The sequence below is a fragment of the Charadrius vociferus genome, unplaced genomic scaffold, assembly GCF_000708025.1.
Source record: "Charadrius vociferus isolate BGI_N301 unplaced genomic scaffold, ASM70802v2 scaffold455, whole genome shotgun sequence".
Taxonomy (NCBI): domain Eukaryota; kingdom Metazoa; phylum Chordata; class Aves; order Charadriiformes; family Charadriidae; genus Charadrius; species Charadrius vociferus.
In genome coordinates, this window is record NW_009648550.1 from 1,658,772 (window position 1) to 1,670,985 (window position 12,214).

The following is a 12,214-nucleotide window of genomic DNA, read 5'->3' on the forward strand; positions in this document are numbered from 1 at the left end:
TTCAGGCACTGAGATGGATTCTTCTGTCTCATTGTCTTGCCAAACAGAAACCAGCTGCAGAGGAGCACGTGATGACAGTGAACTCGCAAAGGTCAATTCTAGGGATTCTGCTGTTCTAGGAAATCAAGGAAACGCAGTCCCTTGGCAGCCTGCAGTCACTTGCATAGAAACTGCTCATTATGGACTTTGCAGTTCATACAGCTACTCTGTGTTTGCCAAAGCAGAATTGTGGCAGGCCTTACCCCAAATGCTTGAGTAGCTGATGATATTTTTTTTCAGTGGTAAGTGCATCTGTTGCATCTGTAGTTCTCAGTTCTCTGGTTTGTTTCATTTATCTCATTTCAGCCTCCCTACAATTCTTAGGTTAGCAAAATGGAAACTATATATAACTTTTCTGGGAAGGATTTATCTTTCAAAACAGGAACAAATTGTGAAATACGAAGTTGTCTGAATAGTATCCTACTTTGCAAAGTAGTCCCATTGACTTCACTGGGGTATCACACACAGCAGTGTGCTTCTTCGCATAAGAAAATTATAAATATTTTCCTTTAGCAAAGCTTTCAAAGCCCATTTGGATATCACTGATGGATGGAACCTGTGAAGAGATACTCTTCATCCTAAAATATCTGCAGTCTCTCCTCTTTTCAGTTAGGCATTAGCTGAAAATGTAAGGTCTTCCATGTTGTTCCAATTAGAAGACATTGGCAATGTCCATCTAAAAAAAAAAAAGTATAAGGTCCATTTTCCCAACCTGGGATAAATCAAATAACAGCCAAAAATCTTTGTTCGGGTTTTCAACCTTGTTTCAAGCAGCATTCAACACAAATAATTGTGTTTATCATGGCCATAGCTGAAGTGGTTGTTCAAGCTTTAACTCTTTGGGTGGATCGTGTGTTCGCTGTTCTGACATGTGGATCAGAAATACTTAAATATTTATGAATTCTGGAAGAGAGGCAAGCTCACTTGAATATTCCCTTAAGCAACCAATCCTTTCTCTCCTGCTAAAGAATTATTTATACTTTGCTTCTGGCTGCATGGTTTTATGCATTGAATCTGCATGGTAGACTTTGGCACATTTCTAAAGCAGCAGCTTCTCTCACGGGATATTATGGAGACATCCAGCAGATTAACAAACCTTTGAGAGGATCATGTGAAACAAGCTCAAAGCTATCTAGCATTCATTTGGTCTAATGTGGAGAGTTGTTTGTGCTTATATCCTAGTAACATGAAGATAATAAGTATAATTGCATCGGGGGCATCATTATGGCAATGCAGGTCCCGCTAACAAAGACTGGGATTCAAGGAACTGTAAAGTGGCGGGTTTTATTATTGTGTCTGGTGTCCTGTTAAGAAGAGTTCAAGGTGAAACAGCAACTGTAAATTAACACTTCATAACAACCTTGGAAATGTAACTGTCAAAAAGGCCATTTAGGATAGAAGGAATGTTCTAATTAAGGAACACAATAGAACTGTAAATCCAGAGAAACCCCAGGGAGAGGGAAAAGTTGCTTTTGCCACATTCGTATATTGTAACTTAAAGGCTAAGCCCAGTGGAAAACTGAGCCATATTTAGTATAAAGCCAGAAGCTGCCCTTCTGCTGGGCAAAGTACCAAGAACTGGGTGAAAGAACGAAGGAAGCTTAAAAAACTCAAGTGAGAAAGAGAATCTGTCTTGAACAAAATGAGCAGAAAAGATAGCTTGTAATCTCAAAAGAGAGCTCTGCAGGACAATACAGTAGGCGTTAACTGTTACTTCCTCAGACAGATAGTGACACCACTATCTACAACCCCCATGTGTTTTCTTTTTCTGTAACATTGCAATAGATGAATACGGAATCTGATTCATGCTTTCTTGGCTTTGCCAAATGCACGCTCAAATCCTATAACCATGCTATGAATTAATCTTTCTGATGAGACGTGGTTGGAAAAATGGTTCTCCTTGGAGATTCCAGCCCTCTTTGTCCAAGAAAGATAGAGTAAAGGATTGGTCATCAGTATCTGGAATGGTATCAGCAGGAGACCTGACAGGCTCTGAAATTAGAAGAAACTGCGTCAGAGTCACACTGGTTATCTCCAGCAAATGAGTACCTCTGAAAAGCAGGCCATTTTGAAATGGGAAGTTGTGAGGAAAGGGAATTTGGGGTGGTGTTAGGGGTACCTGAGGTGTTACCAAGTAATGTTCACTTTCAGATCCCAACAGAGCGTACAAAATGGCTTGATGTGCTTTAGCTGCCGAGCATATCACCTCTGCATCATATTAGCTGCAGCACTTAGACTGTAGGCTACGAGAATGGCCATACCAGCCAAGATCATCAGCCCTATGTACCTAATGCTATCATGCCTCTGCTCAAAACACGGAATAACATCTGCCAGCTCTTCAGGGGCTTTTCAGGGAGTGGCTGACACCATCAGGGTTGCTTTTTTCAGTATCTCCTTCTGGTTCCCTCATTTCAATTTTTTTTTTAAACTTAAATATTCTCTTTTCTCATTAGATTCCTGGGTTCTGCGCCTTTTTTCTCCAGCCCACACAAACATTTATTTTTTCCAGTAAAGCCTTCAGTTTCTTTAGGACTGACCTCACTCTTTGCTCAGTCAGTCTTTGCTGCGGAAACGTGCAAGAACAGTTTCCTGTGACAAGACTAAAACTAAGAACTAAAGACTAAGAACCGGGCATGCATACAATTTTACTTCCCCTCTGTGTACTCTCCATTTTCTTCAATTCACAGACAGACCTCCTGAGTCACAGGCTATTTCATTGTGTTTAATAGTGCTAAATTGGTTTTTCATCCCCTCATTCATCTGCTTTTTAAGCTCATTACATTTTGGCATCGGTGTTCTGCAGCCGCAATTTCCAATTCATGCACAGTGTGAAAATTTGTTCCCTTTTGTTTGTCATAAACTTGTTAACCAGTAATTTTGATTCATGCCCACAAGTTCTCATATGTGAGAAATAATGAGGCCTGTTCACTATTTATGATTATACAGACCTGTGTGGTATCCCCTGGACAGACTAGTATTCTTCTGTCTCAAGAAGGCGCAGGGAGAGTCTTAGTCTATTTAGTCTTTCTTCATATGAAGCTGTTCCAGGCTTCAGATCATCTTTACTGATTTTGTCTGTTGCCTTTTCTATTGTTTTTGAGGTGAGGAATGGCTAGAACAGGATATTTGGTACAGCCAGGGTTTGCACACTGACCTGAGGGTATTTTCTGTTTTACTATGTTAACATTCTTCTCTTAAGGGCTTTTATTGACAGCCACTGAGCATTACACTGATCTTCTGATAAAATTGTTCACAGTAACTCCAGAATCTCCTTCTTGACTAATAAATAGCTCGTCCAGAAACCACCGCTGTATTTGCCTAGTTTGGTGTGCTTTTGCTCTGCACTTTACTTTGTTAAGTAAGACTGAATTTAGTCTGGCTTTTTAATGCCCAGTCATTTAGTGTCATGAGATACTTCTGTAGTTCTTCACAGTGGCACTTGCTTTTACTGCCCAGAGTAACCTAATATAGGATTTTGTCAAACGCTTTTTAAAAATCTAGAAACACTCTGTCAACCAGATCACCCTTTTCCACATAATCAATGATTTCTCAAAAGCATTCAAGTTGTTCCAAAACATGAATTCTTGCTACAGAAATCATGCTGATTCCTCCCATTTTATCAGAACTACTAACGTTTTTACTAGGTAGGATGGGGAAGATGGCATCAAGGTAATGTAAGAATGGATGGAAGTTTGGGTCCGACAGCAGCAACCTTTTTATCTAAGCATAAACCCTCCTAGTTATGACAATAGAAAGGGCACACAAGACCCCGCTGGTACGGGGTCTTTGGTACGCACCAAGTCTTGCCTGCTGCATCTAGATAACGCGTATGTATTTCTAGAGCTTCATTCCCCCTTTCAGAGGCAAGAGAGTGTCTTTCTTCATCCAGATCCTGATTTCCACCAAATTTGTCACAATTTAATGTCTTTGAAACATACTCCCCTTATTTGATTTAAGTTGGCCAGCAGATTCAACTTGGAGAAATGTATGGGAGGTTGACAGGCAGATGGACACAATGAGTGCATAAACACTGCTTCTTCAGGAAAGAATTGTTACTCTTATCAGCTTACTCTTACCAGTACAAGGTCCTGCACCAGGGAATATATGAATAGGAGGACCACCTGAAACCGTCTGAGAGTTTTCATGTGTTACAACATAGATACTATCTATGGACTTACTGCCTTCCATGCTTTCTCTTTTTTTAGCATAGCAAGATTAGCATATCAACATCTTTTCATTGTTATTACTAATTTACCATTTATTTTTCTAGCAGAAATAATAACTCAATGTACCAATTTAAGGAGGCAATATTATGGGAACTTAAAGTAGATGTTTGGGACAGACTATTCACTTTCCCAGAGAATGTATTAAAATGACAATATGACAATATTTATTGCTAAATCTAACAAGATATTCTGACCCCCCACTCCATCAACACCAGTTGCTTGCCCATCACTGGTTCTCAGATACCCCTGTAATAATAGCAGATAGCTAATTTTATCTATTTCAACACAAATAGTAACTTTAGCTTTTGCAGTTATCCAGTTCCAAGAATTGAAGCAGTAATCAATTCAGCAAGACTTGACTGAAATACCTGATGACACAGGCTGCACTAATACATTTCAAGTTTCTGAAATACTAATTAGGGTTTCTCTTTGTTGCTTTTAAGAATAAATAGTGGGCTAATGCAGTTAATAAGAATGAATCACATAGTTTCACAGAACTGCAAAATGTAATAGCTGTCAACCCACCTCCATTATAAACCATTCCTTTACCAACCCACACTCTTTTGTGCTTTCTTAGATGTTTTAGAGAGTCCTAAATCCTCCACAAAATCTGACATCAATGTGCCAGTGGGAAGGGAGATGTTTAAATTTCCCATATTTCAACAGTAATAAAGAACTAACTGCCTAAAATGACCACATCTCCTCCTCAGCGTGTTGTGTAAGAAGAGAAAATATAACCATCAGTAGCACCTCAGTCAATGTTTTCCCCAAATTTTAATTTGTTTCCTGTGAATGGATATTTCATAAATGAAACATCAGATAAATCTCCTGCTTTCCTATCAAACTACGTCACTAAGATTTGCAATGTGCTTCCTCTAAATGTAAAGAGGACGGCCTGGATTCCCCTTCTTCATCAAGTCCCAATCCTTTCACACTTTCTATATTTCCCTTTGGAGCTCACTGATGTTTCCAGTAAAACCTCAGGAAGCATGACATTTCAAATCGTTAAATAATAATCCAGGTAAAACAGAGATCACAAAGACAAGCCCAAAAGAGCAGCTTGCCAAGTTGAAGAATTTTAACATTCTCTTTGCATGCAGAATAAACTTTTTTCCTGAAAAACACTGTTTTCACATGTTTGTTAATTTAGGATCTAAACTAATTTCCCTAAAACTCCTAGGTCTTGGATTCACAAAAGTAAAATATTATGGTTAAACTGTCCCTTGTTCACAAACTCCTATAAAGTCAAGTTATACTTATCTTCCGTAATGAAATTATACCCAGTGAATTTAAATCCTTGCAGGCATTATAGTAGATGGGTTTGTGTTTAGATTTAATCATCAAGCCAAAACTAACTTGATCCATCATGCCAGCATAGGATTGACAGAATTAAACTTGAATTGCACCCTCCGATTCTTATGCTTTAGAATTCAACAGTATAACTTTATCAGTCACATTTTTGTTCGAGATGGATTGGTTTGGTTTTTTTTGCTATACGATACATCAGCTCATATCCTCATGTTTATTTACCAACAGTTTATGACTTAAGGGAACTTTGCAATGATGATGCAAGTCTTCAGGGCCGATTTCCTCATACTAAGCATTTATATTTACCTAGTGGTTTAGTTCCTTATTACATTTTCAGATTCAAATTTTTATTACTACTAACTAGAAATTATTTACCTGAAGATTCTTTCTTTTTATATCTCAGTGAAAATACATTTTAAATCTTAATTTAGACTGAAAAAATCTGAACTTTATTTTCATGTGGCTTTGTTTGTGGAGATTTAGTGATTTATTCCCTTAGATCTTTATGTGGAAAAGGGTTAAGCAAACTTTGACACGGCAATGATAAAAAAATGTTGAAAAGTGAACAAAAGTTTAGTTTCATCAAATATTCATATCTATATATAATGTCAAACAAAATTATTGAGCTGTGAATAGGATCACAAGCAAAAGAACTTTGGGGATTGCTGCTTTAACTTAAAACATAAAAGCTCATTTCAGAGAAAAATACAGTTGCTAGGTCTTAATGCCCTAGACAGAATCAGGATGTGGTGAATTAGGGCTCCAATAAAATAAGAAGTCTCCAATGCAATTTGTTGTACAAGAACATGGTGGTTCTATGTGTAGGCTCTCAGAATAACTGTTTGAAAAAGCACAAAGTAACAAAAAATCTACACAATATAGTCTAGCCACAGTAAAATAATGGCTTCACAATTTTGTATCTGTTACCGTTTAACTTGTGTTACTTTATGTAAGCAGTCCATGATTTTAGAGCATGAGAAGGACAAATTTAGGTCCCATCCACACAAAGTTTGGCTGCAGTCCTGTAAGCTGATCTGTGTAGGCATGACCCTTCCTCTGCACAACACTCCACTTACTTAAGTGGGCCCCTGCACAGGTGTGTGGGTCCTCCCACACATATCAGATTGCTGATTTGGATCTTGCATTATAAATGGATCAGGAGACAAGTGTTGTAACCAGGTCACCTGCCTGTGCTATGTGTATACTGTAGATTAATCTGTAACATATTTAATCAGTCAACCACCAAGCAATTATTTTAGCAATTGTTATTTTTGTCCTTGCATTATTATTACTTCAACAATCTTTCATTTTTATTTTTTCAGAAGGGTAATCAAATCCTCTTTCAGAACTGAATGCAGTACTTCTTTCAACCATTCCGTTAAAGATTTTCCTCTAGATCACATGGCAATAATTGCAATATAAGTATCCAGGTAGAACATTCTCAAAGAATTTATAAAATTTATATGCTTGAATTTCAAGTTTTGCAGTTCTACAACACAAAGTAATCAGCTAAAGAAAAGTTTCCTCCTATGTTGTTTTATTTCAACATGAAACTTAATTTTTGCCAAACCTACTTTGGTTTTTTTTGCTTGTTAACTTATATCCAGATGCTCTCTCTTAACAGACACACTTATTCTACACTTCTCTATGGAGTGCTTAAACTCTCTATGATATACGAACATACCCCATGAAATGTACATGAAGTCTAAATCTTTACTTTAGTTGACACTTTTACATCCACTCTACTTGATTTTTAGTTTTCTCTAAATAAACTGACTGATGGCTACTGAAAACAATATTAGCAAAACTTACAGGCTAGGAACACTTCATTGTCTTGTGCTAAAGCATATGGAATAAGAGTTGTTTTATATTTATTTCTGCCTGACTATACCATTTCCATTCAGCAGTTCTGCAACAAGCTATTATTTCATATCTTATGCAGAAGAAAGCAGAGTAAGGCTCTTCAAGAATCCCACTATATGCCTGTATTGTCATTCAGGCATTTGTATCTGTGCTTAAGAGGACAGCTACTGATGGCCAGTGACCTACAGAAAGAGGGAAAAAGGAAATGAAATGAGGCTATCTCCTATTTCACAGCTAATCAAGATTAGGCCTTCAAAATTTTTTGGTTTATTTAGATGTGATACAAATAAGGACTGCAAAATAAAGACCCTGAAGAAGCTTGTACAACTGGAAGTCAAATCTATAAAGCAGAAATCCTATTAATTTTTATTCAAAAATGAAGTAATGAGAGTGAATGCAACTTAGAAAAAGAAAACATGATAAGGGAACAAGGAAAAGAGAAAGACTACCACAGAAAGAAAGTTTATAGTTTTACTTGAAAAAGTAAACACAAAAGAAAGGTGGAGTGATATTTTAAGGAATAAAATACAAAAATTAATATATATTGCATTTAAGAGAAAAAACCAAAAAAATAGAAAGGACAAATTAAACTTACATAGCTTCTAACCTCCTTCCTAGGTATTAAGGGCTCTCTAAGTAACAGCAAGAACTAGGCAACAGGAACAGAAGCTTCTTTTATCTAGAGGATTTGGTATCCTTTGGGAAACCAGTTATCAAAATCAGCTGGGACCATTTGCAATTAAGTCAGGTTTAGAGTTTGGTTCAGATAAAGAGTGATAAACCAGAGTTGCACAAATATTAAAAATTCTAAATAAAATGTATAGCAAAAGATACCAGCTAGCAAGTTGATGGCTGAGAGAGAAGGGTGAACTCCAAAGAAAAGTCAGGAATGTTAATAGTTTGTAAAAGGTGCAAGAAACTACAAAAAGGTAGCAGGAGAGCAAAAATGTCAATCGCGGACATGTCTGAGGATGAGCCACATTAAATTAAAACAGTGCAGAAAACCAGCAGCGTATTTACAAGTTGAAGGATGAATTAAAACAACAACAGGTTATGTGCCTGATGGAACATCGCCTAAATGCCAAATACAGTAATTTTAGGAATAAAAAACATCAAGTAGATATGGTGGTGTGAGGTAACAACCACATAGAGAAAGCAGTAGTGGGTATTGAAAAAAACAACAGTTTTAATGGTTTTCCAACTATACTGTGCCGGAGACAAACAAACAGCATGAATCATGAAGCTATAACTTTCAAAATAACTTTAACAACTAAACCAAAAGCTTCATAAATAAGAGATTTTTCTGTCAAAAACTTCTAATTGATAGTGGTCAGTGTCAAGGGCACCAACAGGTCTAATTGTCCTGATCAGCCTCACCTGCGCCTCAATCACACCCCCCTCTACTCCGTGGTCCAGGAGCTCCATTTAAGCTCAGGGCTGAGCACACTTACTTTTCCTAAGTCATGGGCAGACTAGTCTTTAGTCCTACCTTTGGCCTTGCCTTTTGGATGTACCTTGTCCCTGCTATGTAGTTGTGTTTCCAGTCTGGTCTTCTACTGTTCCTGGGTGGACTCTGCTGCAACCCCCTGGCTCTGCCTGCCCTGCTCAGGTACTGTGGGAGTGTGGCACTTAAGTGCTGGAGTCATCCTTGTTTTTTTGCATAGCCATGCTTGTGCTGTTCCCTGATGTGTGGCTGCAATAGCACTCTTGCAGGTTTTTGGTGTTTTCCAGCAATTATATTCTTTGCTACATCCTTTCTTCATGCTATGATTAAAAGCAAGATAGTGTGAAAATTTTACTCCACTTAAAGTACTGGGAGGAATATTTAAAGGATTAATGCTCAGAGTAGACAGAGATGACCTAGTGATAAAACTAGACCTATCTGCAATAAAGTTTTCACCAATTGTGAAAAGCTTGTCAAGTAAAGTATCTTGCAGAATAAAGAAGCCTTTCTGTACAAGCTTAAGTTGCAACAATAGCTGTTCCTAGAAGATACTGTGCTGGGAGTGAAAGTCAGTCTGTATATCAGAAGTGTGAACACAAAACAATGTTTTCTGGAAGAGACAAAGGAATAAAAGCTGGCTAGTGTATACTTGAATTAACAAGGATATGTAGTGATCAGAAAAGAAGTGAACTTAATATGCTGAAATAGGTGATTAAAGAAGCAACTGCTGTGAGCATAGTAAAGCCCTAGGCAAACTGGCACCATAACGGTTACCACTGTAATTCAGTGCAGCCCCTACAATTTCTCACTTGGATATTAATTGTGACTGTTGCTGTTTTGCTTTAGTAATAAAAAAGGTCACCCTTATTTACTGAGTATCAAGCTGAATCCAATATATGGTAATAGCTAAGCTGGCAGCAGTATGAAAGACTCCATATTTTATCTCCAGATTATCTACAGATGTTATGGCATTACATTTTCTGTTCATCCTCAGGCTTATCCTAAAGGTACAACAATTTGTTTGTTGCAGGAAATGTTCATAATCATTTGCATTCCTCTGCAGTATAATCAAGGAGTATATCTTATGCCTTAATAGATGTAGGTGTTTAGCATTTTTTACTATTGGTTGTAGCTTTAGGAAGTGCAACCAGCTAACTCTTCTTAAGCCAACATCACCACCCTAGAGGAAACAGCTGAAAGAGGAAGGAAAAAGTCAGAATTTCACTGACTTCATACAGACTGCCTACATTTCTTGATAGTGTATGCTAAAGTTCACTTGTTAATTAGACTATTTAAATACTATTTGTTTACTGATATTGATTATATTTGGACTGTAAAATATTAGGTGTTTCATGATATCATTTTCCGGAGTTCTTCAGGTTCCACGTGGTATCTCTGCTACCTGTCATGAATGAATGAGAAACTCATCTACACAAAGCAAAACAGCTCTGCTTGGCAAATAATAAAAAAAATCTTAAACTGTCTTTTCTGAAAAAATACAATAGTGGTAGGAAGACAGGAGGTATCTCTGAGCCAGGAAGCTCTGAAGGACAGTGACAGGAATGGATTCCCATCCTGAGAATGAGCCAGTGCAGATATGAGGAGATGTAACTGAGTGACACCAAGAAAACTCACTGGAAAGGTCAAAAATTCTCTTGATAAAACAAAGGTTGCCATTGCTAGTACTGGAATGTGCAGACAACGAAGTGTAATCAGTACCAGAATAAGCTCGGGTTTCAAGGTTTGTGTTGCAAATGCTTTATGCTGCTATTGTAAATTCATGTTTTACCTGTCTTGCTCTTCACTGCTGATAGATGGCAGTAAACGACAGAAGATTTTGAGTCTAAACTGCATTCTGTTCCTTTCTGTAGAATCCTTTTAAAAACAAAATGGTGCTGATTCCACACGAGCAAAATGTATGACCCCTGTAAAAGGCAAGGGTTTGATTTAATGTTATATAGTTAAAGCAAATGATGAAACTTTGTCTATTGTGTTTCTATTTCCTGTGGTACTGGAAGCTTTCTGAATCAATATGAATGTTTTTTTTTTTCTGCACTGAATTGAAAGGTTGTTTCTCCAAGTACTTGATGTGTCTTGGGAAAGCAATTTTATTTTTTTCTAGGTCTTGATCTAATTTTAACTTCTCTCTAGTCTTGAGATACAAATGTGTTAACAACACAGGTTATGCTGCATTACTACTAGGACATGAAGTGGTGTGTGGGAGGGAATTGCCTAATGGAGAAAATAAATAAAACCGTTATTTTGATTTTTTATTGTAAAGTCACAGTTAACCTGCCTTAATGCCTTGGTGAGTTAGAGAAGACTCAGATCATTTTCTAAGGTTGGTTAAATGTTGTTTCTAGTGCAGAATTCTGCCTTGATGGTGCGCTTTTCTTCTTCTTTTTCTGAAAAAGCAAATAGGGGTGGGGAGGGGGAGAAAAAAGTTAAACTGCAAGCAGGCATAGAACACTCCAGAGACAAATCTTCATGGCATTAGGTTGGAGACACAGCTGACTAAACAACCAGTTTCTGGCCTGTATTTTTGCACATGTAGCATCTACATAAAAGAAATAACACACAAACACTTCTGGAAAGGTTTGCTAATGAAAACACGAGCACTAATAGGTATCACTGAAGGTCTGGCGAATAGTTTGCATGAGGTGAGCTTTCTATGTGCAAGGCCTGCTGCTCCAGCTGAGGAGCACAGACCCTAGCTGGCTTTGGTATTTGCCTCATCACAGGGATTGAATAGGGAAGCGAAATGAGCTTTGGAAACTTTGGCTGAAAGCTTAAGTAATGTGGAGAAATGAGAAAAATCAGTCATGCAGCCTTGCCCAGGGAGGGATGCCCAAGATAAATTTAGGGTGGGGTTGTTTTTTTATGTTTTAGCTATCAACTACTTAACTTTCAACCTTATCACTCAAAATTACCTCAGTTCAACCATGTATGGCAAGTACTTTTTTTTTGTTTCAATGATTCTTGTAAATGCCTGGAAAAGGCCAATGCTGGTTACCTGGGATGCTCGAGGTGGGGAAACCCGCTTCGGCGTACGCGCCTACGGCACCAGCCCTGAAGCAGGAGGCAGTCTCGCTCAGGCCTTTGTTCTCTCAATGTATTTCTACCCCCAAATATAAGAGGGAATAGCGCCTTTGAGGCCTCGGTAGGTACCTCACGACACGCCGTCGGCCGCAGCGCGCTCGTGCTCCGGCCGAGCTCCCCTCAGAGCTGGGGGGAGAGGTGTTCCACGGGGTGGGGGGCGGTTCGGACCCCTGACTGAGGGCGGGAGGTTTGGGGTGTCGTGTCCGTGTCCCCCCCCGTCCCCCCCCCCATCACC